We start from the raw sequence: 27,829 nt of genomic DNA, 5'->3' as shown, positions 1-27,829 counted from the left end.
TGGTCTGATGTCTCCACTGCACCCCGACTAATGTACCTACAATCACTGCACTGTTTGCACTTGGCCTGTAGAACTGACCTCTGTCCAATATGCTTGCAGACTGCAGAGACATGGATCCATGCACTTTGGTAGGACCAATATCTGACTGAACCCCTTGACTGAGTGTGATGGCACCCACCGACTAACTGTAATCCTTGACTCCACTTAGGACTCGTCCCTTTTTTGACTTTTAGACATTGCTGTTTAGTTGAAGCACGTAGAGTGCATTTGCTGTGTACGCTGCTGGCATATGCTGTTAGCATGACATTGACAGAACACAATGCCATATAGTAACACGTCCACCCCCTTGATTGTTCAGTGTTCCAAACTGTATCAAGCTGCCTGCCTGTCCCTCTGAGCTGAAAAGCACTGCAAGCAACAGAGGATGACAACCTCTTATTAAGCGCAAAGTTAGTGAGTGCTAAGAAAGTAAGCTGACAGTTATAAGATGCCTCATGTATAGATGTATATGATACATGAGGCTCACTTCCAGGCAAAGAGACTTGGAAGAAACAGAAAGGTCATAGGTATCCCTGTGCTCAAAAGTGAAGTCCTGAGGGGATGCAGTTGAGTGTGACTTGGCAGGAAAGCAGCCATAATAATGTGGTGAAGCTGGTGGTTTGCCAATATGGACTTGCATAGACAAAAGGTGTAAAAGGACAGTTTCCGTGTGGAGGCATTGTGATAAAGATAGTTCTCTGAAACACCAGAGAGCAAAGTAGTGAGTGGCTGCCATTAGATATCTGCTTTGACTTTCATGTTAGGATTTGGCATTGTCTAGTTTCTCGGAGGAGGATAGGGATCTGTAAATTGTACAGAAATGAATTGAAATAAGATAAGATAATCCTGCCCCCCCCGCTTAAGATTTAGCACTGGCCCTATAAATCCTCATGAGAAATTCAGAATCATTTTCTAGATATTGTAAATTGATTTTTGTTTTCCCACTGTTCTCCCCATTGCCCAGTCAGTTAAAGAGAGTAGAAAATTCCATAACAATGATATTAAAAATTACAAAATGTACACAGAGCAATTAATTTAACCATACAGTCATGCTTTTGTCTTTGGAAGTCTTTTTAACAATATGCTTTCTAAAATGAATATGGAAAATCTCAGTTTATGCAGTATTGCAATATTCTTTACTGAGAAAACTCCAGCTAATTAGCGTAGCCCTCAACATTGCAACTCTGCATAGAATTTTGAGACATTTTTAAAGATGACAGAAAAACAGCTATCTGTAATAAATACATTGAAATATTATGTGAAGTAATTTATAAAGAATGTGTCTATGTATCGACGATTGTTAAAGAAAAATACTGCCTCTTATTTCTTTAAATGTGAATTTGACCAGCAGCTGAGCAAAGAGAACATTTTTAGTTACAGAATGTTAAATGTGACTAGGAGGAGTTATGACATGCCGTCATATTCTAAAACTGTGCTTAGCTCCTTTAAAAGGCAGAACATTTCCCAATCTTCTTTCTGAATTCACCATTTTGTTTTTGCATATGTCAAGGGGATTTCAGGTTGTGGGATAGATGAATATTGTGGCTGACTTAATTGCCATTATTATGCGGTGGGCTTCATTGGTCTCTGAATCCTAATATTATTCATTACATTTGTATGCTTTTGAAACATTCTGCACATCCATTAACAGATGGGTAAAGATTGTATTATTTAGATCTATTTGTTGATGATAAATACCAAAAAGAGTAACAACTTTTCACTGTTTCAAAGCAATGACTTTTCAAATATGTTTCAGCACCAACACAACACCTTTTATCAGAGGAAATATTTTTTAAAACACACCAAAATTAGAAAAATACATTGTCTCAAAAAACATAAATATATCAAAATTGTTAACAAAACGCTAATTGATAAATGCTAAGATAAAGAAATAATTCTAACATGTGGATTTGTTAGTTACAAATATTAACTGAGTAGATTAGCTTTGACAATTACTTGCTTGATAGTCCACCTTTTTAAAAATGATAATGATTTGGATTCTCTGGGGTATATTATAACTCTGGGCACTTCAGTGAAAAGAATGATAATGAGTCAGCAGTTTTTTCACAAGTCTGTCAAGTTTTGCTGGAGTGAGTAGCAATAAAAATAAAACTATAAAAATATAGATTGGGGTATGGATTCAGTCTTATTAATTTTACACAATGCTCAATTCAAAACAGTCTTCTGTGTGGCAATTAACTATGGTATATTGAATATCACAGATAAACAAATAAAAAAAATTGTAAATATTAATTTGAAATGACAAAATCCAGAAATTTCCAATCCGATGGTAATACTTCAGTTATGCGCAGAGAGTAGACCAGCTGAGATTGTTGTTCTTAGAGTGTAGATGATTTAGAGAAGATTGGATAGAATTGTTCAAGATCAAGAAAGGTTTAAATATATAGAAGGAAGCAAATTCCAATGGAATCAAGTAGAAATATCAATCAAAAGCTTAGGATTAGAATGACATGCGAAGAATGAAAGGTGAGGACATTTTTTATTTTACGAAGTGGGTTATTATTATCTGGAATGTATTCCTTCGAAGCAGTGGGGTACCACAGGGATCCGTGCTGGGACCGCAGCTTTTTACAATATATGTAAATGATATAGAAGATGGTATCAGCAATAACATTAGCAAATTTGCTGATGACACAAAGCTAGGTGGTAGGGTGAAATGTGATGAGGATGTTAGGGGATTACAGGGTGACCTGGACAAGTTAGGTGAGTGGGCAGATGCATGGCAGATGCAGTTTAATGTGAATAAATGTCTGGGATTGAGTATAGAAGCAAAGAGGTGCTTCTGCAGCTGTACAGGGCCCTGGTGAGACCACACCTGGAGTACTGTGTACAGTTCTGGTCTCCAAATTTGAGGAAAGACATTCTGGCTATTGAGGGAGTGCAGCGTAGGTTCACGAGGTCAATTCCTGGAATGGCAGGATTGCCTTACACGGAAAGACTGAAGCGACTGGGCTTGTATACCCTTGAGTTTAGAAGACTGAGAGGGGATCTGATTGAAACGTATAGGCTTATGAAAGGACTGGACACTCTGGCAGGAGGGAACATATTTCCGTTGATGGGGGAGTGCCGAACCAGAGGACACAACTTAAAAATACGGGGTAGACCATTTAGGACAGAGATGAGGAGAAACTACTTCACCCAGAGAGTGGTGGCTGTGTGGAATGCTCTGCCCCAGAGGGCAGTGGAGGCCCAGTCTCTGGATTCTTTTAAGAAAGAATTGGATAGAGCTCTTACAGATAGTGGAGTCAAGGGGTATGGAGATAAGGCTGGAACAGGATACTGATTAGGAATGATCAGCCATGATCATATTGAATGGCGGTGCAGGCTCGAAGGGCAGAATGGCCTACTCCTCCATCTATTGTCTATTGTCTATTGAAGGACGGATGTAAACTTATTCAGTAAGTTGGTATTGGCTATGTACATGGAAATATACAGGGCTGTGGGGAACAGAAGGGTAGTAAAAATAATTAAATACTCCACCTCACTCAAGAAGCTCAGCACCTTCAGGACAAAGCAACCTGCTTTTCTGACACCACATCCACCCCATCCTCAGTACCGTATTCGCTTATGCACTGCAATAACTCCTCCAATAACCTTCTGCAACTTGTAACCGCTACCTCGAGGAGGACAAAGGCAGCAGCTGCATGAAAGCACCACCACCTGCAAATTTCCTTCCGAGACACACTGCTCTCTTGACTTGGAAATATATCACCATTCTTCATTGTCGCTGGGTCAAAATTCTGGTGCCTTGCTAGTAGCACCGTGGGTGTATCTACTCAATAATATTAAGTGCAACCACTTTGAGAAAGTTCTACTCAGAGACTTTTGGAACTCTTTCAGCAAACTTTGAAAAGGAGCATTTTCATTCATTTATTTTAGGATACCATATTAGCAAAAGAAAACAAAACTTTACAATGGAAGCAGCATGTGGAACAACAAAACAGCTTTCAGGTTTCATAGCAGCAATCTTTTATAGCAGCGAAGATTGGACTACAGTTTTAATCAACTGATGCTATCATGAGGGGACAAAATGAATATAGGATAAGGAGATAAAAATCCTAACTAAATTCTTACAAATTGAGAAAATAACCAATAACTTCAAAAGCCTATCAATAAAAAAAACATTTGTCCATACCACTCTTTTTCCACCAAAAAGAAATCCGCTTTCAGAACAATTTGGTACATTGTGAATTGGCACATGTAGAAAGCACAAATCTTAAGATTTTGAACTGTTTCTGAATAGACACCAAATTAAACGAGAAACATATTAGCACACTTTTCTGCTCTATGAGAAGAACATCATATTAGATTAGATTAGATTCCCTACAGTGTGGAAACAGGCCCTTCAGTCCAACAAGTCCACACCGACCCTCCGAAGAGTAACCACCACCACCACCCCTTCTTTCCCCCCCCCCCCCCCCCCCCCCCAACAACTAATGTACCTAACACTATGGGCAATTTAGCATGGCCAATTCACCTGACCTGCACATCTTTGGATTGTGGGAGGAAACCCATGCAGACACTGGGAGAATGTGCAAACTCCATACAGACAGCTGCCCAAGGCTGGAAACTAACCTGGGACCCTGGTGCTGTGAGCCAGCAGTGCTAACCACTGAGCCACTGTGCTGCCCTTAGATATGTTATAAAGATCAATGAGAAGCAAATTACAATTTCCTAACAGTTTTTGAGCAATATTTCACTTAAAGGGGACATTAGTTAGATTATGATTCAATAGCAGAAATCAACTCCCGATAGTTTCATTCATCACATGTATGTAAGATCTGAATCATGCAGCTGCAGAAACTTACAACAGGAACTTATTTATGGCAAATTTATTGTTGGGCTCTTAAATAGATCAATCACACAGCTTCTTCAATCAAAGAGGATCTAAATCTACAACAAATAGCCCAAATAACGGTGGATACAGAATCTACAAAAGTTCAATTTAATACAAAACCTGCTGCAGAGTGTGTTGACTATTTAAAGCATCATAAACCTCTTCTGAACAATATGTTGCATCTGACAACATCCACACCAGGCTGCAGCCGCCATGCTCCACACCGGGCCACTATTTTCCCCCCCCCCCCCCCTCCCCACTCTGCATCAGGTCACTGTCCCTGCTTTGGACCACCATCCCCACTTCGGAGGCCAGAAGTTGGAGGCTGGGGGTGGCTGTCTGAGAAGACAGGGGAGGAGAAGAAAACCGCTGAAGGGGTTGGGGGAACAAGAGGGAGAAGACAAAGAAAAAGAACAGGTTGAGTGGACAAGCTCTGGCTGGAGGGTCCTACTTCACTGCAATCTTACTGGTGGTTCCAGTCCTCCATAATCGTGAAGACAAAACTGTTCAGCCTTCGACCAGCTGTTGTAGCAATAGAACTTACTTGTTGAAGATGTGCTTCAGTCTTTGGAACATACCGGGCGACAAACCAGATTATCCCTAATTCAACATATACCTTCATGCGTTGGAAAAGAATCTTGAAGAAAACTTCACTGCTGCGAGGGAGCAAGTTTCTTTACCAGAGGAACACAAGGATGGGCACTTCATTTGTTCCTAGAGAACCTAATAATTGTATCCATCATTACTAATGGAACATTAAGACATTATAACCACCTTGTAAATCCCATCCACTCCTACAGTTACATCATTCAAAGTTCCTTCAGCCAGATCAATTGAATTTCTGACCTAACAGAAACCAGTGGAGAAAAATGAAAGATCACCAGCTTTACCTTGAGTTTCTGCAACTGGTTACAGACTTTCCTGATCTACCTACTAAAACAGATGGAAGGGCAAGACAGATTAGGAAAAGAAACTGCACTGTAAGTGTTATAGAATAAAGCAATCTCTGTAACTCATTTGAGTATGTATCTAACTGTTAATCAATGTTTCTGACGTGGGGAGAGAAAGCTGGGGGTAGGGGTGCTGCGTGACCCTGGAGCAACCTTACGATGATGTCATGGAGCTGCATATTATTGAGCATAAACAGCAGCATTTGGGCACAGTTAGATGAGATACTAGGTCAAACTTGATTAGACCACACTACACTCTGGAAAACTCACAAAGAGCGCACCGATATGAATGCACAAAGAAGACAGATTAGACCTTACCTAATATCACTATAAATCAGAAATCCTTGACTGTGTAGAGCAGTATTTGATGTTAAGGTGAAATAAATAGTCTTACGTTAAAACCTTAACCAATACAGTTCTTGAATTTGCTTTCTCATCGACTAATCTGTCTTGCGCGCAAACTTATGTGGCATCAAACCATAAAAGATACATCCATCCAGCCAGCACTATGTGATTGACTCTTAATGGAGTCAGGCTAATCAGGAATGGGCATTAAGTAGAAAATTTAGACATTGCAGCCTGCTTGTAGGACAGGACATGGCAGCACCTCATCAAATCTTATATCCTTCTCCGCAATCTTTACAAACGACAGCATTGCTACACAGATCCTAGACTTGTAAGATTCAGGGCTGTGTCAAAGAACAGAAGTGAGGCCGCTTGAGAGGGGAGTTGAAACCTACTAGTTGTTATCAAAGATGTCCTGTACTTTATGAAGTACAGGTGATATTGGAATTATATCATTGTCACTCTAGATGCTATTTAGCGAGAAGGAGAAGAATCACTGGAAGGAAAAGGAGACAACGGATGGATTTTGCCCATTTTGGTAATTGCAACCCTCCTGTTGTGACCCTACCCCCTCTCCCTCCCCAAAGAAACTATATACACCAGGGCAGGAAGTGAGGAAAGCCCAGGTTGAAAGACGTCCATTCCCAGCCCCACTTCTGTATGAACCCTGCCCAGCCTAGCTTTGTCAGAGGAAAAGGCAAGGTTGGTGTTTGTTAAAATCAACTTCTTAGCTCAGCCACAATTCCTTTTCCCTTCCGTGGACGTGGTTTTAGTCAAGGCAAAAGTGAGGACTGCAGATGTTGGAAATCGGAGTGGTGCAGGAAAAGCACAGCAGGTCAGGCAGCATCTGATGAGAAGGAAAATCGACGTTTTGGGCAAAAGCCCTTCATCAGGAATGGAATTTATTAGTTTTAGTCTGTTTATCTAGCTCTGATTCTTAAATTAAAAGAGCGCCCTCTACTTTTTGTCATTTACATAAATGATTTGGATGCGAGCATAAGAGGTACAGTTAGTAAGTTTGCAGATGACACCAAAATTGGAGGTGTAGTGGACAGCAAAGAGGGTTACCTCAGATTAAAACAGGATCTGAACCAGATGGGCCAATGGGCTGAGGAGTGGCAGATGGAGTTTAATTCAGATAAATGCGAGGTGCTGCATTTTGGGAAAGCAAATCTTCGCAGGACTTATACACATAATGGTAAGGTCCTAGGGAGTGTTGCTGAACAAAGAGACCTTGGAGTGCGGGTTCATAGCTCCTTGAAAGTGGAGTTACAGGTAGATAGGATAATGAAGAAGGTGTTTGGTATGCTTTCCTTTATTGGTCAGAGTATTGAATACAGGAGTTGGGAGGTCATGTTGCGGCTGTACAGGACATTGGTTAGGCCACTGTTGGAACATTGCGTGTAGTTCTGGTCTCCTTCCTATTGGAAAGATGTTGTGAAACTTGAAAGGATCTGCAAGGATGTTGCCAGGGTTGGAGGATTTGAGCTTTAGGGAGAGGCTGAACAGGCTGGGGTTGATTTCCCTGGAGTGTCGGAGGCTGAGGGGTGACCTTAGAGGTTTACAAAATTATGAGGGGCATGGATAGGATAAATAAGCAAAGTCTTTTCCCTGGGATCAGGGAGTCCAGAACTAAAAGGCATAGGCTTAGGGTGAGAGGGGAAAGATATAAAAGTGACCTAAGGGACAACGTTTTCACGCAGAGGGTGGTACGTGTATGGAATGAGCTGCCAGAGGAAGTGGTGGAGGCTGGTACAATTGCAACATTTTAAGAGGCATTTGGTTGGGTTTATGAATAGGAAGAGTTTGGAGGGATATGGGCCGGGTGCTGGCAAGTGGGGCTAGATTGGATTGGGATAACTGGTCGGCATGGACGGGTTGGACCGAAGGATCTGTTTCCATGCTGTACATCTCTGACTCTAAAAGATTCTATTAGTTGACACTATTGCTGGTAATTTTTAAAGATAATTTTATTGCTTTTAAAATATTGTTATATTAATGTTTTGATATTGATTTATCTTGCTGAACACCTCATTTGTAGCCTTTCTTTTTGAAGTTCCCAATTCTTATTGTGCCAGGCCAGTGCTGATGTCTGCTTTGTTCCACAACTCCAGACAACACAAGCTTTCTGTGCAACAGCAGTAGCTTTATTATCAGACATCCGTGTGTCTACTTGTTGTGGCACTTCTTCACAAATCTCTGCTCTCCATACAGAGACAGTATATTTTATAGGAATTAAGCAAAAAGGTTTATCAGTCACGTGGGAGATTATCATCACGTAGTTTAAAGTAGGTAATTATGAATTTACGAAGCCAGATGAATGTGGGTGTCCTGCGATAACGTGTGAATGGATTACAGAAACTGATTATTGTATTATGTGTGGATGGGAAAAGATTAAGGCAGAAGTGTTTTGCCTGCTGTAAATGGGGGGCTCCCATACCAATGCTAATATGGTGGGGGAGTAAGACGATGGGAGCGGGAGGCAGTTTAACATGGTTGTGGCCAAGGCAATCAGTCTTGTCTGGAAAGGGCGAATACCTCTTTCTGGGGCTCCAGGAGGAATCTACATGTGTGGCTCCACTGGGCTCTATTTCTGAGATACAGTCAGCATCCCCCCACCTCGCACTGAGATGCTCTGACAGTATTGTAAGAGTACTGGCTTTCAGTTGATACTGCAGGAAGTCCTTTGGCAGTGGAATGTTAACCTTTGAGTCCTGAAAGAGAAGCAAAGCAGGGAACTGACCCCTCTGTGGTATTTTAACGTCCTCACCAGATCTCTGGCAACTGCTCTCTAGTGTCTTGCTGATGAGGAATGGGCGACTCTCACAAGAAGTCTGATTTCCTTTGGGAGCGAAGGTAAAAGGCATTGTGTTTGCTCCAATAGAAACGGGAATTGCACTTCTGGTGGCATCTGTGCAGAGTGAACCAGAGTTCAGTGAAGCTCACTCAGACCCTATGCACGTCATGGACCTGAAGCATTGACTCTTTCTTTCTTGGCAGATCTCCTATGCTCTGCTGACTTTTTTAGCAGTAATTTGCTCCCCTATTTTATGCTACTTCCTGAGCATTTGAAGGTGGGGTTAGTTTCAATTTAATATCAGGGAAAAAAAAGTCCTTTTGTTAACAAAACCCCAATTGTATGAATAGAAATAGTGTATTTTGGCAGGTGAATGATTGTTATGAATTTACTGAAAGGTCGCTGCTACTTTTAAATTTGTAAGTGAAATCAAGTGAGACATGCCAACAAGAGATGTCCTCATTTGTTCTTCTCATTTGTACATATGTTTTCGATCCTTTTGAGGCTCAAATCACCTGGTTGTTGCTGTCTAGATATTGCATAGTGCCAAGTCAAAGAATAAAACTGTGTGTAATATGAATGACTGTGTTGTGGTACTTGTCTTTGCTGTAAAGTATATTATTCTGTAACCCAAGCTTTCAAATGGGCATTGTAAGTAGAGAAATGAGTACGAAATCCAGGAAGTTTTTCTAAGCCGTTAAAACATTGTGATGTGCAATGAAATCCTCTAGCTAAATCCCATTCAGCAATTTATGACTGGCAACATTAAAGGAACACTCAGTTCCAAGAGTTGTTGTGTGGCAACGTTTAATTCTCTCAGCAATAAAAGAGGAGCCTATTGCTGTGTTTTTCATTTGGTTGCTCACGACATTGTGGGGATCACTGAAGAGCACTTGAAACGATTATAGATGGTGACTGAAGGTAAATAAGTTTGAGAGAGACAGACAGTAAATGTTAGAAGTAGTCTACTAATTTTTGTTTTTTAAGCTGCATAGCAGGGAAGGCATCTGAACTAAATGGGTTCTGTTCAGGAGACTAAGTGAGAAAATAATAATAATAAAACAAAGCTAAAAATAATAGGAGAGAGAAAATAAACTGAGGACAAACTAGCAAGTGATATAAATAAGGAGAGGAAGAGCTTCTATAAATATATAAACAGGAAAAGAGATGTCAAAGTGGGCATTAACCTCATAGAGAACAAAACTGGGGAAATAAAAATGGGGAACCAAAAAAAGGCAGAGGAGTTGAATGAATACTTTGTTTCAGTCTTCATAGTAGCAGACATTAATAAAACTCCAAAAATACCAAACAATCAAGGGGCCAAGAGGAGGAGGAAGTAAACACAGTAACTACGATTGGAGGAAACTAATGAGGCTAAAGACTGATAAGGTCCCTAGACTTGATGGGTGTGCGTCTTAAGATTTTACAAGAAATATCTACAGAGGTAGTGGACACACAGGTAATAATTCCAAGAATCCTTATTTGAGAGAAGTCCCAAATTGGAAAACTGCCCATGTTAACCCCCTTATTCAGAATGTGATGGAGCCAGTTAGCTTCACATCTGTTATTGGGAAATTGCTAGTGTCTATTATAAAGGATGTCATAGCAGGACAATGCATAATATGTTCAAGCAGAGTCTGCATGGTTTTGTGAAGGAGAAATCATGCCTGGCAAATTTATCACAGTTCATTCAGGAGTTAACAAGCAAGATTGATAAAGGGGATTCAGTAGATGTATCATATTTGGATTTTCAAAAAGTACTCTGTAAGGTACTGTGGCATGGATAGCATGGTGGCTCAGTGGTTAGCACTACTATCTCAGTGTCAGGAAACCTGGGTTTAAATCCAGCCACAGGTGACAGTCTGTGTGGAGTTTGCACATTCTCCTCATGTCTGCGTGGATTTCTGCCGGGTGCTCCGATTTCCTCCCACAGTCCAAAAATATGCAGGTTAGATGGATTGGCCATGCAAAATTATTTGTAATGTCCAGGGGTATGTAGGCTAGGTGGATTAGCCATGGTAAATGTAGGATTACGAGGATGGGGTAGGGGGCTGGGTGTCTTCAGAAGGTTGGTGCAGACTCTAGGCCAAATGGATTCTATGATTCTACTGCTTATAAGGCTACTTAATAAGGTAAGAGCTGATCATGTTGCTGGTAGCATATCAACATGGATAGGGATTGGCTGACTAATAGAAGACCGAGCAAGATAAAGAGGGTATTTTCAGAATGGAACCTGTAATGAGTGGAGTGCCACAGGAATCGATGCATGGCTACAATTGTTTACAATATAGATAAGACTTTTAATCTGCAAAGCAAAACCAGATTTATTCCAAAAAGGAATAAATTTAACACGGAGTGAGACCTGAGCAGCTGTTATTCATCAGAGGAGCATTTTGCAACAGAAGGTTAATTTCACAATTTTCACAAGAATATTACAATGCTGTCTATGAGGTATAGACATAAATCTTCACTTATTTCTGAATGAATCTATTTTATTAAGATACAAAAAAATATTAATGACTTGGAGGACTGAAGTGAACGTCCCATCACCAAGTTTGCAGCTGATAAAACAGTAGAGGAAATTGTGTACATTGAGCTTCTACTAATTGGAATTTAGAAGAACGAAAGGGGAACTTATTGAAACATATACAATCCTGACTGGACTTGACAACGTAAATGTGGAGAGGTTGTATCCCTTTTGAAAGAGTCAAGGAACAGCTGGTATAATGTTAATAGGGGGTTATCCATTTAAGATAAAGACAAGGAGGATTTTTTTTCTCTCGGCATGAAATTCTTTACCACAGAGAGCTGTAGAGGGTGGGTAATTAAGTATATTCCAGACTGAGACACACAGATTTCAATCAGCAAGGGATTCAAAGGTCATGTGGAAAAGGCAGGAAAGCAGAATTCAGGAATTATGATCTCATTGAATGATGGAGCAGACTGGCAGGGCTGATCAGTCTGTTTCTGTTCCTGTGTTTTATGGTCTTGTGATGATGAAGTCAAGGATGACTGATATCTCAGCTAGAACCCAGGCCAATTTATTACTCGATGATGTAGTCAGGGCTTGGGAAAAATCCTGGGAGTTGTGGTAAATCACAAGAAGACTTATGCCACTAATAGATCAGTACAGCTAAAAGCAGAGGTTGAAGGGTTCATTAGCATTGTCTGTTTGTCATGATTAAGTAAGGTTAGAGTTGAGGGAAAATGGTAGGATCTGGCTTGGTGAAGCTTTCTATTGGTGAGCTGGAGTTGTGAATAAATGGAGTGCAGGTCTTAAGTGAATGTTGATTGAGGATACAAAGATGATGGAATAGACCAGGAGCATTCATTGAGCAGTCTTTGACAGAATTGTTCTTGAGATGGACTTTCAAGGCAAGATCTGCAAAAGTGAAAAATTATAATCCCTTGAGAACATGTAAATAATGAAGAGAAGAGTGGGGTTTGGTTAGATCCTTGATAAAGGTGATTCTCTAAAAGTGGTAATGCAACTGTACCCAGCCCAGGTCAGAGGTTAGGAATTTGAGTGAGAGAACTCATCTCCTGTCTCCCCTGCCTGTGATCTACAAGGCACAAGCTGCCTGTGTGATGCAATCCTCCCAGCTCACCTGGATAAATGCAGCTCTAACAATAACAACCAAGAAGCACAATGTCATTCAGGTCTAAGCAGCCCATTTGATTGGCACCACGTCAACCACTGTTCCACAGTGGCATCAGGGTGTACCATCTACAAGGTGCACAACAACAATGCACCAAGGCATCTTCAATAGCACCTTCCAATCCATGACCTTAACCACCTAGAAGGGCTAAGGCAACAAATGGGTACATCACCAACTGCAAGTTCCCCTCCAAGCCACTCTCAATCCTGACTTGGAAATGTGTCATTGATCTGTTGAAAATAAAGAAACAAAATCCTGGACCTGCCCTCTCACAGCTCTTTGTATGTACCTATACCAAGTTGTATCAGTTCAAGTTGGCAGCTCAGCACCGTCTTCTCAAAGGCAGTTCAGGATGGGAAATAAATAATGACCTAATCAGTGATGGCCATGTCCCACGAATGAATTTAAAAAACCATAGTGTTAATAATACGTAATCTGTTTCATTCTTTTAGACATCCAATAACGTTTTAGTTTTAAAATGTGAGAACTTGTGGGTCATTCTGTTGGTTAATTGCTGGTCGTCTAACTTGTTTAATCCTGAACAGTCCCTAACAAGAACATTAATGTTGCGAACAGTTAATGGTTGTTAATGTCAGAAACTGCCGACGTTATGAAAATGTCTTATGGATTTAAAACACCTCAATGAGTTATTTCTGTGAAATCTGAATATTAGTTTAATATAGAAGCTTTCTTTATTTTAAGTCCTCTCCTCCTCTCAGTACTTTTTGTTGGTCACAGTTCCTAAATAAACAAACTCCCGTGTCCCAGTCCAAAATATCCTTGTTCATGGGACTAGCTGCCATTTAACTTTGGGTGGAATGTGAAGTATCATAATCAAACGTAATCATGTCCTCAGTGGGTGTACCCATTCACAAACTCTCCTGCGGGGAACTAAAAATGTGACTTAGCTGTTTTCATTTTTCACCTTCCTAACGAAATGCTGCTGAGGCCAATTTTAGTATCCTGCCACTGGGTTAATTTAATTCAGTGTAGTCGAGAACATCCTGTTTGTATGAGTCATTATCACATTATACCCATTGAGCCTTCAAGAGATTTTGATAAGCTTGTTTCATTACACTGAGTATTCATAGTAAAGGAATTTGACCTTGCATAGAACCTCTGCAAGGTGCAGGTCTTAAACTGCTTAATGAAGCTTGGAGATCAGAAAATGAGGGTGCAGCAGGCCAGACAGCATGTATCAATGTGTCGAGTGTTGCCCTGGAGGCTTGAATACAGGAATTCTCGTCCCTCAGGAAGCTGAGAGTCCCTCCAGATGTGTACTCAGAAGATTGTGGTAGCAGAAAGTCATTGCTGTCTATGCCAGACGTCTAGCCTCGGACCTCCGTGTAGAAGGTCATTAAACTTTGAGGTACTACATGTGTTCAGGATCATCGTCACTATGCCTCATCAGCCATAGACTTGCTGCTTTCACCCCAGTTGCTTTTCCTACCTACTGCCAATCTTCATCAAACACAAGTCAAGCTATCCAGTCAAAGCCTCACTTCATCCGTACGTACATAGCACTACTCCCAGGCTCACATTCACACAGATCTGCCAAGCATATCACATCACACTCACTGATACAATTCCCTATCTTTTGCAGGACAAGCTGGACCATTACAGGTGGCAGCAGTAAGAAACTGGCAGGGGGTGAGCATGCAGAAGAGAGTCCTGTCCATCAGTGGAGTACCTGTCACTTGCGGCAATGACATGGATGAAAGCATTAAAGATAGTTGCAAGTTTCTGCCTGACACACCTTTCAAATCTCATTTCAGCCTCCTCCTATAATCTATTATAGTTGGTGCTTTCATATCCTCAAGAACTGCCAGCTGGCCGGGTAGTGGTGTGGGAGGCTGGGGACAAAGACAAAGCATTGCTAAACCTGACCTCCTCAACCACCATTTAAGAAATTGGCACTGTCAGGTTTAGAGGATTATATGCAGGCAGCTCCACATGATGGTGAATCCTATCAGAAAGATGTTGTGAAACTTTGAAAGGGTTCGGAAAAGATTTACAAGGATGTTGCCAGGGTTGGAGGATTTGAGCTATAGGAAAAGGCTGAATAGACTGGGGCTGTTTTCCCTGGAGTGTCGGAGGCTGAGGGGTGGCCTTATAGAGGTTTATAAAATCATGAGGGGCATGGATAGGGTAAATAAACAACGTCTTTTCCCTGGGGTTTGTGAGTCCAGAACTAGAGGGCATAGGTTTAGGGTGAGAGGGGAAAGATATAAAAGAGACCTACGGGGCAACTTTTTCACACAGAGGGTGGTACACGTATGAAATAAGCTGCCAGAGGAAGTGGTGGAGGTCAGTACAATTGCAACATTGAAAAGGCATTCGGATGGGAGGGTTATGGGCCAGGTGCTGGCAGGTGGGACTAGATTGGGTTGGGATATCTGATCGGCATGGGCGGCTTGGGCCGAAGGATCTGTTTCCATGCTGTACATCTCTATGACTTTCTGACTTTATAATTGCTAAGATCCTGGCAGGAGAAGGGATTGTGTGGCTGACCATTTTCAAAAGGGCAGCATTACACATGATTTCTTATACAGAGACCCTGATAAGATGTTCATGAGAAAAAAAAAAGTCCTGAAGAAGTCACCAGACCCGAACTGTTCGCTCTGCTTTCTCTTCACAAATGCTGCCAGACCTGCTAAGTTTTTGTTCTTGTTGAGGATGTTAATAGGCTGATGCAAAAAAAACCTGATGAGTATGCTGTCAGAAATACTTCGTGGATTGGTGGCCTCATGTGCCTATCAAGGAGTCCACTCCCAAATTGGTGCGGGATAGATCACTGAACCCACAGTCCATGCCATGCAATATGGAAATGGTGGCTGATTCCATGAGAAGATCCAAGCGTTGTGAAGTGTCTGTTAATCAATGTCTCAGTTTCCTCGGTGAGAAGCTAACCAGTGTCTCAAGAAATGTCAGCCTAATACCATCCAAACTGACCTTAGTAGATTAGATTCCCTACAGTGTGGAAACAAGCCATTTGGCCCAACAACTCCACACCGACCCTCTGAAGAGCAACCCAGCCAGCCCCATTTCCCTACCCTACATTTACCTCTGACTAATGCATTTACAGGCAATTTAGCATGGCTAAGTCATCTGACCTGCACATCTTTGGATTGTGAGATGAAACTGGAGCAGCTGGAAAAAAACCCACACAAACACTGGAAGAACATGCAAACTCCACGCAGACAGTTACCGGAGGCTGGAATCGAACCTGGGTCCCTGGCACTATGAGGCAGCATTGCTAACCACTGACCCACGATGCTGCCCAAGAAGTTGGTACTGTAGAGGTTCATCCAAAGATGATGATGTTCTCAAACACGTTCCTAGATTGCCTTCTGGGAGACTAACAAAGGCACCATGAAGCATGAACCCAGTGTCCTGTCTTATGATAACAACAGCATTTCTGCTCCCCCTGCTGCTACTTCGTGCCCTTGTGGTCGGTTTTCATACTGATAGCCCAGACTGTTATTGCTGATGACAACATATTGTGTCTAAATTTGGGCTCTCGAGACCTAGGGCCCTCAAGGATATCCTGCAGAGTCATCTGCAATGGCTATCATTTGAAGTTAGCAGCTTTCCAGCATTTGTAGCCACTGGGGCAGCACTGTATAGGAGCACAAAGACAGGCAAAGGAATATGGACCAGACTAGCAAGGGGTGGTGTGTTGAATTTTGTGTGCAAGATGAAATGATTTCATGTGTAAATTTGGTTTGGACTGTTTTAGTTTGTTGTGAATTGTTTACATGATGACCAAGTGAACGTTGTCATTTGTTAGTGAGAGAAAGAAGGAACTCGAGAAATTCTTCATGGTCAGCATAGTTATGATGGTCTGCCTCCTCCTACACATGAATTGCTCACTTAAAGCCCTTGGTAGTACTATCCCCTTATTGGGATTGTACAGCATGGGATACCAGCTAACCTAATCAGTGGAGAACTGCAAGTCTCGTCCAGCATGGTCAGGCTGTAAAAGCATTGATTCAACATGAGAATAGTCTCCTTTATCATATTTCTTGTGACAGCATGTCTTTGATTGTATACAGTATACTTGAGCATTGCTTGTTGGAGTTGTGGACCCAAGGACTCTATCCCGTTCTCCCAGTTTTTCTGACTCCATTGCATCTTTTCTGATGTCACCACCTGAAGGGGGATCTAAGAAACGACCACCTTTTTCCTCAATCGAAAATTCCTGCTACTGTGGTAGACAGGGCCGTCAGCTCTGTCCAAGCCATTTCCTGCACTACTTCCCTTTCCCTGCCACAACAACAATAGGGTACCTCTGTTCCTCACTTTCCACTTCACCAGCCTCTGCATCCTAAAGATCATAAGCTGCCATTTCTGCCACTTCCAGTGAGATGCCAACACGAGACACATTCCCCACCCATCCCTTGTCAGCCTTCTGCAGGGACCATTCCCTCCAGAACACCCTGTTCCACTCCTCCTCCATTCCAAATACCTTCTCACACCCTCACGTCACTTGGTCCACTCCTGATCCATTCCCAATACCTCCTCACACCTCCACAATACCTGGCCCTCTCCTCCTCCATTTCCAACACCACCTGACTTTTCATGCAAACGCAGAAGGTGTAACTCTTGCCTACTTAGTCCCTTCCTCCTCACTATCCAAGGTTCCAGACATATCTTCCACATAAAGCAGCACGCAATCTCTTCGCAGAACACCTACATTCTGTCCGTAAAAATGACTCTGAACTTCCAGTTGCTAGCCACCTTTACACATGACTGAGTTCTCTGAGAGACATTTCTGTCTAAGGCCAGCTGCAGTGCTGCACTGAGGTTCAGCACAAGCTTGAAGAACAGCAACTCATCTTTTGACTTGGGAACTTTACAGCCTTCAGGAGTCAACATTGTGTTTGGAAATTTTAGAGCGTGGTCATTTCCTTCTATATCTATTTCTTCCCCATCCCTCCTCACCTCCCTTACCCCATACCCCAGGTCCTGTCATGACATACGTTGCTTTCAGCACAGTCAATACATTTTCAATGACTGATAGTCCTCATTATCGTCTGTTTAGCTTCTCTTCTTCCCTGCCTTAGAATCAACAATTCCTTTGTCTACTTACTCTTACTCGCTCTCTCTGCGTTTCTTATCCCTGTGTCATCAGCATAAAGACCACCTTTTCTTAGCTGCTATCAGTTCTGAAGAAGCATTATTTGACTCAAAGCGTTGACTGTGTTTTCATAGATGCTGCCCGACTTGTTGAGTTTCTCTAGCAATCTGTTTTTATTTGTTTCAGATCCAGCATCCGCAGTCCTTTGTCTCATTCATAGAATGAATAGGAGATTGGCTGGCTTACAGGAGACAGAAATGATATATAGGGTATATGGTGATAAGGCAGGAAAGTGGAATTGAAGATTATTCAGATCATCTTGAACGTTGGAGCAGTCTTGAGAGGCCAAATGGCCTACTACCACTCCAATGTCTGGTATCTTATGGGCCATTTTCAGATTGGCATGATGTCACAAGTGCTGTGCTGCAGGGATTAGGGCTGGTCCCTTAACACTATACAATTTATTGAATATGGGTGCTAAATTTACGATGATGCAAAGATAAGTAGGAAAATGGGTTGTGAAGAGGACACAAGGAATGTATAAAGAATATAGATAGGCCAGGCAAATGGGCAAATAATTGGTAAATGGAGTACAATGTGGTAAAATGTGAAGTTGTCTATTTTGGCAGGAAGAGTGAAAAAGAAGCATGTTATCTAAATGGTGAGAGATTGCAGAGCTCTGAGATACAGAGATCTGGATTTTCTTATACATGAATTGCAAAAGGTTGCTATGCTGGTACACCAAATAGTTAGGAAAACTAATTCAATGCCATAATTTATTGTTGAAGGGAATTGAATCCAAAAGTAGGGAGATTTTGCTTCAAATTTACAAAGCACTGCTGGTACCACATCTGGAAAAATGTGTACAGTATTGGTGTCCAAATTTAAGGAATCATCTAAATGCATTAGAAGCAATTCAGAGAAAGTTGACTAATATCTGGAATGAGCAGGTTGTCTTTTGAGGAAAGGCTAAACAGGATAGGTTTGTATCTGCTGACATTTAGAAAAGTAAGAGGTGACTTAATTGAAAAATAAAAGTACCTAAGGGGACTTGACAAGGTGCATGTGGAAACAAATTTTCCTTTGGTTGGAGAAGTCAGAACTAGAGATCACTGCTTAAAAATAAGGGGTCACCATTTAAGACTGAAATGAGGAGAATTTATCTTTATAGAAGGTTGAGTCTTTGAAGCTCTCTTTGTCAAAGGGCAGTAGAATCCGAATATTTGAATATTTGAAGGCAGAGGTAGATAGGCTTTTGATAAACAAAGGGGTGATAGCATTTGCCTTTCTAACTGCCAATTGAAACTGCATGTTAACCTTAAGAAAATTAGGACACCCAAGTCCTTTTGTGATTCAGATGACTGAAGCCCTTCCCTATTTAGAAAATAGTGTATGCCATTATTCTTCATATCAAAATGCATAACCTCACACTTTCCCTCATTGTATTACATCTGCAACCTCTCTGCCCAATCTCTAGACTGTTTGAGTCCTTCTGCAGTCTCTGCTCTTCCTCAACACTACATTATCCCTCCACCTATCATTGTGTCATCTACAAGCTTAGCAACAATGCCCTCAGTTTCTTTACCCAGATCAATAATGTATAATGTGAGTAATTGTGGTCTCAATATTGATCCCTATGGAACTGCACTGGTCACCAGCAGCCAGCCTGTAAAGGAGCCCCTTATACCTACTCTCTGCCTTCTGCCAGTCACCCAATTCTCTGTTCATGTTTGCAGCCTGCCCTGAACACCATGGACTCTTCTTATTTAGCTGCTTCCTGTATGGCACCTTGCCAAAAGCCTTCTGAAGATCCAAATATATTATGTCCACTTGGTTGTTACCGCCTCAAAGAATTTTAACAGATTTGTCAAGCTTGACCATCTTTAATGAAACCATGGAGTCATAGAGCTGTACAGCATGGAAACAGACCCTTTGGTCCAACTCGTCCATGCCCACCAGATATCCTAAACTAATCTAGTCCAATTTGCCAACACTTGGCCAATATCCCTCTTAAACCCTTCCTATTCATATAGCCATCTAGATGCCTTAATTGTACTAGTCTCCTCCACTTCCTCTAGCAGCACATTCCATAACACCATCCTTTGTGTGAAAAAGTTGTCCCTTTGGTCCCTTTTAAATTTTTCCCCTCTCACCCTAAATCTATGCCCTCTAGTCTGGACTTCCCACTCTCATAATTTTATAAACCTCTATAAGGTCACCCCTCTGCCTCCGACACTCCAAGGAAAACAGCCGCAGCCTATTCGGCTCTCCTTATAGCTCAAAACCTCCAACCCTGGCAATACCCTTGAAAATCTTTTCTGAAACCTTTCAACTTTCACAATTGCGCACAGCATTCCAAAAGTGGCCTAACCAATGTCCTGTACAGCCCCAATATGACATCTCAACTCTTTTATTTGATGTACTGACCAATAAAGGAAAGCATACCAAATGCCGCCTTCACTGTACTATCTACCTGCGACTCCACTTTCAAGGAACTATGAACCTGCACTCCAAGGTCTTTTTGTTCAGCAACACTCCCTAGGACCTTACCATTAAGTGTATAAGTCCTGCTAAGATTTGCTTTCCCAAAATGCAGCCCCTCGTGTTTATCCAAATTAAACTCCATCTGCCACTCCTCAGCCCACTGGACAATCTGTTGAAGATCCCTTTGTAATCTGAGGTAACCCTCTTTGCTGTCCACTACACCTCCAATTTTGGTGTCATCTGCAAACTTGCTAACAATACCTCTTATGCTCACATTCAGATCATTTATATAAATGATGAAAAGTAGTGGACCCAGCACTGATCTTTGTGGTACTCCACTGGCCACAGGCCTCCAGTCTGAAAAACAACCCTCCACCACCGCCCTTAATCTTCTGCCTTTGAGCCAATTCTGTATCCAAATGGCTAGTTTTCCCTGTATTCCATGTGATCTAACCTTGCTTACAAGTGTCCCATGGGAACCTTGATGAACGCCTTACTGAAGTCCATATAGATCTCATCCACCACTCTGCCTTCACTAATCCTCTTTGTTACTTCAAAAACCTTAATCAAATTCGTGAGACATGATTTCCCATGCACAAAGCCATGCTGACTATCCCTGATCAGTCCTTGTCTTTTCAGATACATGTACATCCTGTCCTTCAAGATTCCCTCCAACAACCTGCCCGCTGCCTGGGACTATCGATGATACAAATATCTCCACAAGGGGCTCTAGCTTCTCAGAGTTCTAGGGTACACCTGATCAGGTCCTGGGGATTTATCCACCTTTTATGCATTTTACAACATCCAGCATCTCCTCTTTTGTAATATGGACATTTTTCAAGATGTCGCCATCTATTTCTCCACATTCTGTATCTTCCATGTCTTTCTCCACAGTAAACACTGATGCAAATACTCATGCAGTATCTCCCCCGCCTCCTGTTGTTCCACACGTAGGCTGCCTTGCTGATCTTTGAGGGACCCTATTCTGTTCCTAGTTACCCATTTGTCCTTAATGTATTTACAGAATCCCTTTGGATTCTTCTTAATCTTATTTGCCACAGCTATCTCATGTCCCCTTTTTGCCCTCCTGATTTCCACCTTAAGTATACTTCTGCTGCCTTTATACTCTTCTAAGGATTCACTTGATCTATCCTGTCTATACCTTACATATGCTTCCTTTTTCTTGACCAAACCCTCAATTTCTTAGTCATCCAGCATTCCCTATACCTACTAGCCTTTTCTTTCACACTAACAGGAATATTCTGTCTTGGACTCTTGTTGTCTCATTTCTGAAGGCTTCCCATTTTCCAGCTGTCCCTTACCTGCGAACATCTGCCCCCAATCAACTTTTGAAAGTTCTTGCCTAAAACCATTAAAGTTGGCCTTCCTTCAATTTAGAATTTTAACTTTTAGATCTGATCTATTCTTTTCCATCATTGTAGAATTATAGTTGTTGACCCCAAACTGCTCCCCACCGACACCTTAGTCACCTGCCCTCCCTTATTTCCCAACAGTAGGTCAAGTTTCGCACCTTCTCTAGGTACATCCACACACTGAATCAGAAAATTTTCTTGTACGCACTTAACAAATTCCTCTCCATCTAAACCCTTAAGACTATGGCAGTCCCAGTCTATGTTTGGAAAATGAAAATCCCCTACCATAACCATAACATTACAGATAATTGAGATCTCCTTACAAATGTGTTTCTCAATTTCCAGCTGACTATTGGGGGAGTCTATAATACAATCTCAATAAGGTGATTATCCCTTTTTTATTTCTCAGTTCCACCCAAGTAACTTCCCAGGAGTATCCTCACTAAGTACAGCCATAATGTTATCCCTTATCAAAAATGCCACTGTGCTGAATTACCTCCCAGAAATATTGCTGCTGCACCCTCTTCTCTGCTAGGCTCCCCTTCCAATCAACTCTGGCCAGTTTCTCTCTCATGTCTTTGCAGTTAGTCAGTAAGATTGGTAGGCTGGTAACTTAGATCAGGAATCTTTGCACACAAAGGAAAGAGAGATCACATCCAGGGTGAGACGAAGCACGAGCGGGGATATAGTTTGGAGAATCTGGAGGCAATGCAGGAATTCAGTATAAAAGGTAAGAGGTACTTTTTTGCTTATTTTTTGTATGGCTCATAGTTTCTAAGGTTTATTTTAAATTTGATCAATTGAAGTGTAGGGTGAGGGAGGCCAGCATAAAGCAGTGACATCACAGGTAAAATGTAACTTCGTTGGTGTTAGCTACTAATTTGACTGTTAAAGGCTTTGATCAGATTGAAGGTACAGAGGGGAAATATTTACAGGCTACAAACTAAAAGACCTGTTCAAAATGTTTAAAAATAAAATTAAGAACCAAATAGTTAAAATGGGAGATGCTGTGCCAGGCAATGAGTTGCACCTGCATCATGAGGGAGTTGGTGGGACCCCACTGTGGTTCATAATGACCACATCTGGAGCAAGTGTTGGTTGCATGAGGAGCTCCAGCTCAGAGTTGATGAGATGGAGTCTGAGCTTTGAACACTGACACATCAGGGAGAGGGAGAGCTACCTGGATGCTGTGTTCAAAGAGGCAGTTGCTCCCCTTAGATCAATTACCTCAAATCCAGTCAGTATTCAGGTACAGGAGGATGTGACTATGAGAGAGGCATCCAGGAGGTTGTGCTGAAGGAGCCTCAGCCCTTGAGTTTGTCTAACAGGTTTGAGATTCTTGCTCCCTGTGTAGATGAGCAAACTGACCAAAGGATCATGGTACAGGGAGCCATTGAAGAAGAGGGAGAAAAAAGAAATGTAGTTGTGATCAGGGAAAGTATAGTAAGGGGAATAAACTGTTCTCTATGGTTAGGATAGAGATTTTGAAAGCTATGTTGCCTGCTGGGTGCCGGGGTTCAGGATATTTCATCTTGTTACAGAGGAACTTGGAGTGGGATAGGAAAGATCTAGTGGTTGTGGTGCACGTAGGTAACAATAATATAGGAAGGAGGAGGAAAGAGGTTCTCCTGAGGGAATATGAACAGCCATGGGTTAAATTAAAACACAGAACCATGAGCAATGAGCAAATTGGCACAGGGTCACCAAGATTAAAGAGATAAACACATGGATAAAAGACTCATGTGGGAGAAATGGGTTTGAATTCATGGGGAATTGGCATGAGTACTGAGGAAGGAGGGAGCTGGTCCGATAAGCGGCTCCACCTGAATCATGCTGGCCTGGCAAATTGCATAACCAAGGCTTTAAACGTAACAGTCTGGGGTAGGGGAGGGGAATTCAGTTGCAAAGAAAATGTTAAAAGTGGGGGAGGGCTCTGCAGAGTTATTAAAGATTCCAGAGCAAATAATAGGACTGATAGATTTCTGATCCTTTCCTTACTAACTTTAGGCACATTAGATGGAGGGGACAAGTATGAGAAGAGGGTCAACTAACACAGGACTGAGGAAGTTATACTTAAATACACACTGTATATGAAACCAGATAAATGAGTTTGTGTCACGGTTTGAAATTGACAGGTATGATGTGTTGGGTATCTCCGAGACGTGGTTACAAGGGAATCAGCGCTGCGAACTAAATATCCAAAGCTACGTGTCCTATCGAAAGGACAGACAGATGGGCAGAGAAATGATATACAGTCAGAAGGTGTACAATCTGTGTGGGTAGATTTGAAGAACCGCATAGGGGAAAAAGACCCTGATGGGATTTGTGTACAGGTCTCCTGTATGGGGAGGAAAATGAATCCGGAGATAGAAAAGGCATCTAAGAAAGTCACTATTACAATAATCGTGGAGCTTTCAATATGCAGGTGGACTGTGAAAATCAGGTTAGTAGCCGATCGTAAGATATGGAATTTGTGGAATGTCTGAGATGGTTCTTTGGAGCAGTTTGTGGTAGACCCCACTAGGGAATGGGCAGTTCTGGATTTGGTGATGTGTAATGAGGCAGATTTGATTCGGGAGTTTAAAGTGACAGACCCCCAGAGGACATTGACCGTAATGTGATAGAAAACACCCTGCAGTTTGAGCGGGAGAAAGTTTGAAACAGTTTGATTCTTGTGATATTCGATTTTCAAGAATTTTTCTTTTCATGCTCCCAAGCTCATCCATTAGGTGATTCAGTCACGTGGTAACTGTATTTGTGCTGACTTATGAGGTATTTGGATTCGGACAGAAGCAAATTAGAAGAGTTCATCAATATCTTCAATGATTATCAACACTCTATTTCATTTCAAGCCAGAACAAACAACTGTTTTCTTAGATATACAGTATTTTAAATTGGCAGAAGACATAAGTTAGCATTAAAGGATTTTTTCAAAATAATTGATGCAGATTTCAATATACAAAAAAACCAACACTATAAACACACATTCCAAATCTGTGAGGTCACAGCTAACGTGTTCCCGTTGTATATTCACAAAATTGTAATATTTTAACCAAACACTTGCTACCTTTTTTTTTTACTCCATTCCCGTTCTCAATTTCAGAACTTGACAAGTATTAATTGCAGTAGCATTCACTGCAGTTTCCCCATACAGTAGCTCCTGAGCATTTGTATCCTTAAGTCAGTGACTCCACATTCATTTACAAGTAAATTCCCATCTCAGTGATTTCAGGTTTTCCTGACTTCCAGTTGGCTGACTGTTCTGCTGTTGACAGGATCAAAATTGTGTTCTTTACTGCATCCCCCTCCCTCCCATGTTAACCTCCCTTTTTCTTTATTTTCCCTTGCAGTGCTCTCTTTCTCTCTTCCCCTGCCCCCAACACAGTCTCCATGTGCTCCTCTCCCATGCATCTTGCTTCTCTCTTCTCCCCCCCCCCATGCAGACTCTCTTTCTGTCATCTGCAGTCATCCTGTCCTCCCTTCCCTTGCAGCCTCTATCTCTTTTCTCCCCCGCCCCCAACCTGAGAATTCCTTGTCTTCTATCATCTTTGCAGCCTTTATGTCTCCCCTAATCCCCTTGCAGCCTTCTTCCTGACCTCCTTTCCAATCTCCCTGTTTCCTCCATTCTCCCATTCAAACTCCCTATCTCTCTAGCTCCCTGTTTCTTCAACTTCCCTTGCAACCTCCTTGTTCCCCCTGAAGCTCACCTCTGGATCTGGCTGACCTCAGCAAATGGGCAGCTTCAATTCCTGCTCCTGATCCCAGCACCCATCATGTAAGCGTTGGCAAAAACTTAGCCTCAACTGAGGCTGCCAGCCAGCTATGTTCCTGGTTCTCAGGCCCAGTTCTAACTCTCCCACTCCAGCTCTCAATTCCGACTTACAGCTGGTGGGCCTCTCTCCAGCAGTTACCCCAACACTCAGCCCCCCTCTCCCAGCTCCCCATTGTGGCCGCTGGTTCCTCAGTAAACATTTCCCCTTGTGACTCCCTCACTGCAGCACTTAGACACATAACTGCTCAATATCCCTGCCAACACATTTTGCTCCTCTCTCATGTTCGTAGATTCAATAGTGACCCTTCAACTATCACCAACCAGAACCAGGAGAGAACCAGCCTGTCATCGAAGGCACAGCTCCTCACCATGTTTGTAGGTGGTAATTTTTCTCTGATTAATTGCCCCATGAGTAAATTTTCCCAGGAGGTTTGAGTATGTCGTGAGCAGATTTGCCTACCACCCCTTGAATTTTGAATTCTGTTGGAGATCTGGTTGTCAGATTGAATCCAAACCGCATTGGGGAAGTGTTTCGATATGGTTGGAGAGATTGAGGTAGGTCGAGGGATTTGGAGTACTAATGGATCGAGGATCTGGGGCTTACTCTTGGAGGAATTCAGTATGGGTGGGAATCTTTGACCATATACACGGTGAGCTGGATCTGTCCGTGCTGGAAGTTCCTGCCATTTTGAACCATTGCTAATCCAAAATGTGGGCTCACTTGAGACATTGAATTTGTAGTTTTGGAGTGTTTATGGGGTGCCTGCATTATCTGCAAATGAGAGTGGCTCTACCAACTAGAGACAGACGCTTGTAGAGCACTAGATTGTTTTAAATGCTCCCTGAAGAAGGCCTTATGCCCGAAACATCGATTCTCCTGCTGCTCGGATACTGCCTGACCTGCTGTGCTTTTCCAGTGCCACACCTTTCAACTTTGATCTCCAGCATCTGCAGTCCTCGCTTTCTCTCTGTTTTAAATGCTTGGTGATTTCAAAGCGTATGGCATTCAATAGCACTTGAGGAGGGTTCAGAAGGCATTTCAGAAGGCAGAGTTTACAAAATAGCTACAATTCCAACAGGAGCAGCATACGATCCAGCCCTTGAGGGAAAACAGATTACAGCAACACTGAGTATTGATATAGACAGCAGCTGCAGAAACAGCTGGAGCACATACAGTGGCTGTAACCACAGCAGGAGAACAAATAGTGACCGTAGCTACACAAGGAGCAAATATAGAAATGAACAGTTGCCTTGAAGAGTAGAATGCTATTTATTTTTATGTAGAAGAGAAGCATTGAGAATGAGCAACTGTACAGGGCAATGAGGTTGCGTGGATGGGGCTCTGAAAAATATCAACATTTAGGCTGAATGTCACGTCCTGTAAAAATAAAGGCTTAACTCTGCTGGCAATACGCATTTGAGAGATTTCTAACCAGGTTTGGTTCATTTTCTGGATAAGTTTAAATATTTGTTTTTGTGATCATGTTATGAATAAATCTAATTCCAAATTTTTTTTATCTGTTTGTCTATTTATATTTGAATACTTGCTTAAATTTGGTTGAAGTTGTTGATGTTCAATGAGCAGCTAAAGTTTAGAATGACCAGATTAATTGACTTTGTGGTTTTGTTGTGTAATTTGTAGACACTTCTCCCCCTCAGTTCTGGATTAGAGTAAATCCGCCACAATTCACTTATAACTAGCTGGAAAACAAGAAGATCACCGTGTTTTTTAGGAAATCAAATAAGTCCTTTAGAAAGTTTTATTCATGAATTATGTAGTGAATAATGTATCCAAAAAATGTGAATATCAGAATATCTTGTTTCAGTGCTCCTAATTGATGATTTCTGGAAGAAACTTTTGAAGGCAGAAATTTGTTGGAGGATTACAAATATAAAAAGTATGTATCAGATATAAAGAACTTGGCTTTATGTCACTGACCCAGCATAATTCAGAAATGTCTCCAATGTATATCTAATTAGTACATTTGGAGTGTGCCAGTGTTGTAATGTAGGAAAGGGTATAGAAAGGTCAATTGCAGGTTAAACTTTTGTGCTAGTTGTTAAAAATATCAGTGAAGAGTGTAGTACTCCCTCAGAAACTGAAGTGTTTCAGATGCAGAGTTAATACATGTTGTTAATGTAATGCATGACTGTTTCATGATTCAGTGCATCAAGCTAGTCATTAAAAGCAGTGTGCAACTTGACCTGGTAAAGACCCAGGTTATGTACAGACATCAGAGCATCCTTGGGGAACAGTGACTCCAGAATTGTTAAGTTGTCCATGATCTGGAACACTACTTCACCAAAGATTTCCAGGTTTCTAACTCCAGAACGGCTGAATTCCATCAGAATTTAGAAAGAACAAGAGAAACAGTTTGGAGATCGATGTCAATATTTCAGTGCAGAAGCAATTTAAACTTCCTTAAAGAATAATGCTAGCCATGTCGCGCAAATAAAGAACTAAAATCAGCA

The 27,829-nt window shown here is 41.8% G+C and overlaps 1 protein-coding gene across 11 annotated transcripts in view; it reads left to right on the top strand.

Moving 5' to 3' along the window:
* The window catches only part of LOC140480404 (leucine-rich repeat-containing protein 3B-like), a 65,881-nt gene that overhangs the window by 13,844 nt on the left and 24,208 nt on the right, over positions 1–27,829 (top strand). For 2 of the 11 annotated variants that reach the window (XM_072575232.1, XM_072575231.1), the window contains exon 1: positions 26,597–26,793. The exons of 7 other annotated variants lie outside the window; for them this stretch is intronic. The gene's annotated coding sequence lies outside the window, so the exon portion shown is untranslated. Of the gene's footprint in view, positions 1–20,271; positions 22,316–23,720; positions 24,029–26,596; positions 26,794–27,829 lie in introns of those variants that run through there. 2 more of the 11 variants (XM_072575230.1, XM_072575233.1) reach the window with 2 other exon arrangements.

This window comes from Chiloscyllium punctatum, chromosome 8 (assembly GCF_047496795.1).
Source record: "Chiloscyllium punctatum isolate Juve2018m chromosome 8, sChiPun1.3, whole genome shotgun sequence".
NCBI classification, from domain to species: Eukaryota; Metazoa; Chordata; class Chondrichthyes; order Orectolobiformes; family Hemiscylliidae; genus Chiloscyllium; species Chiloscyllium punctatum.
This window is presented reverse-complemented; position numbering and strand designations above follow the sequence as displayed.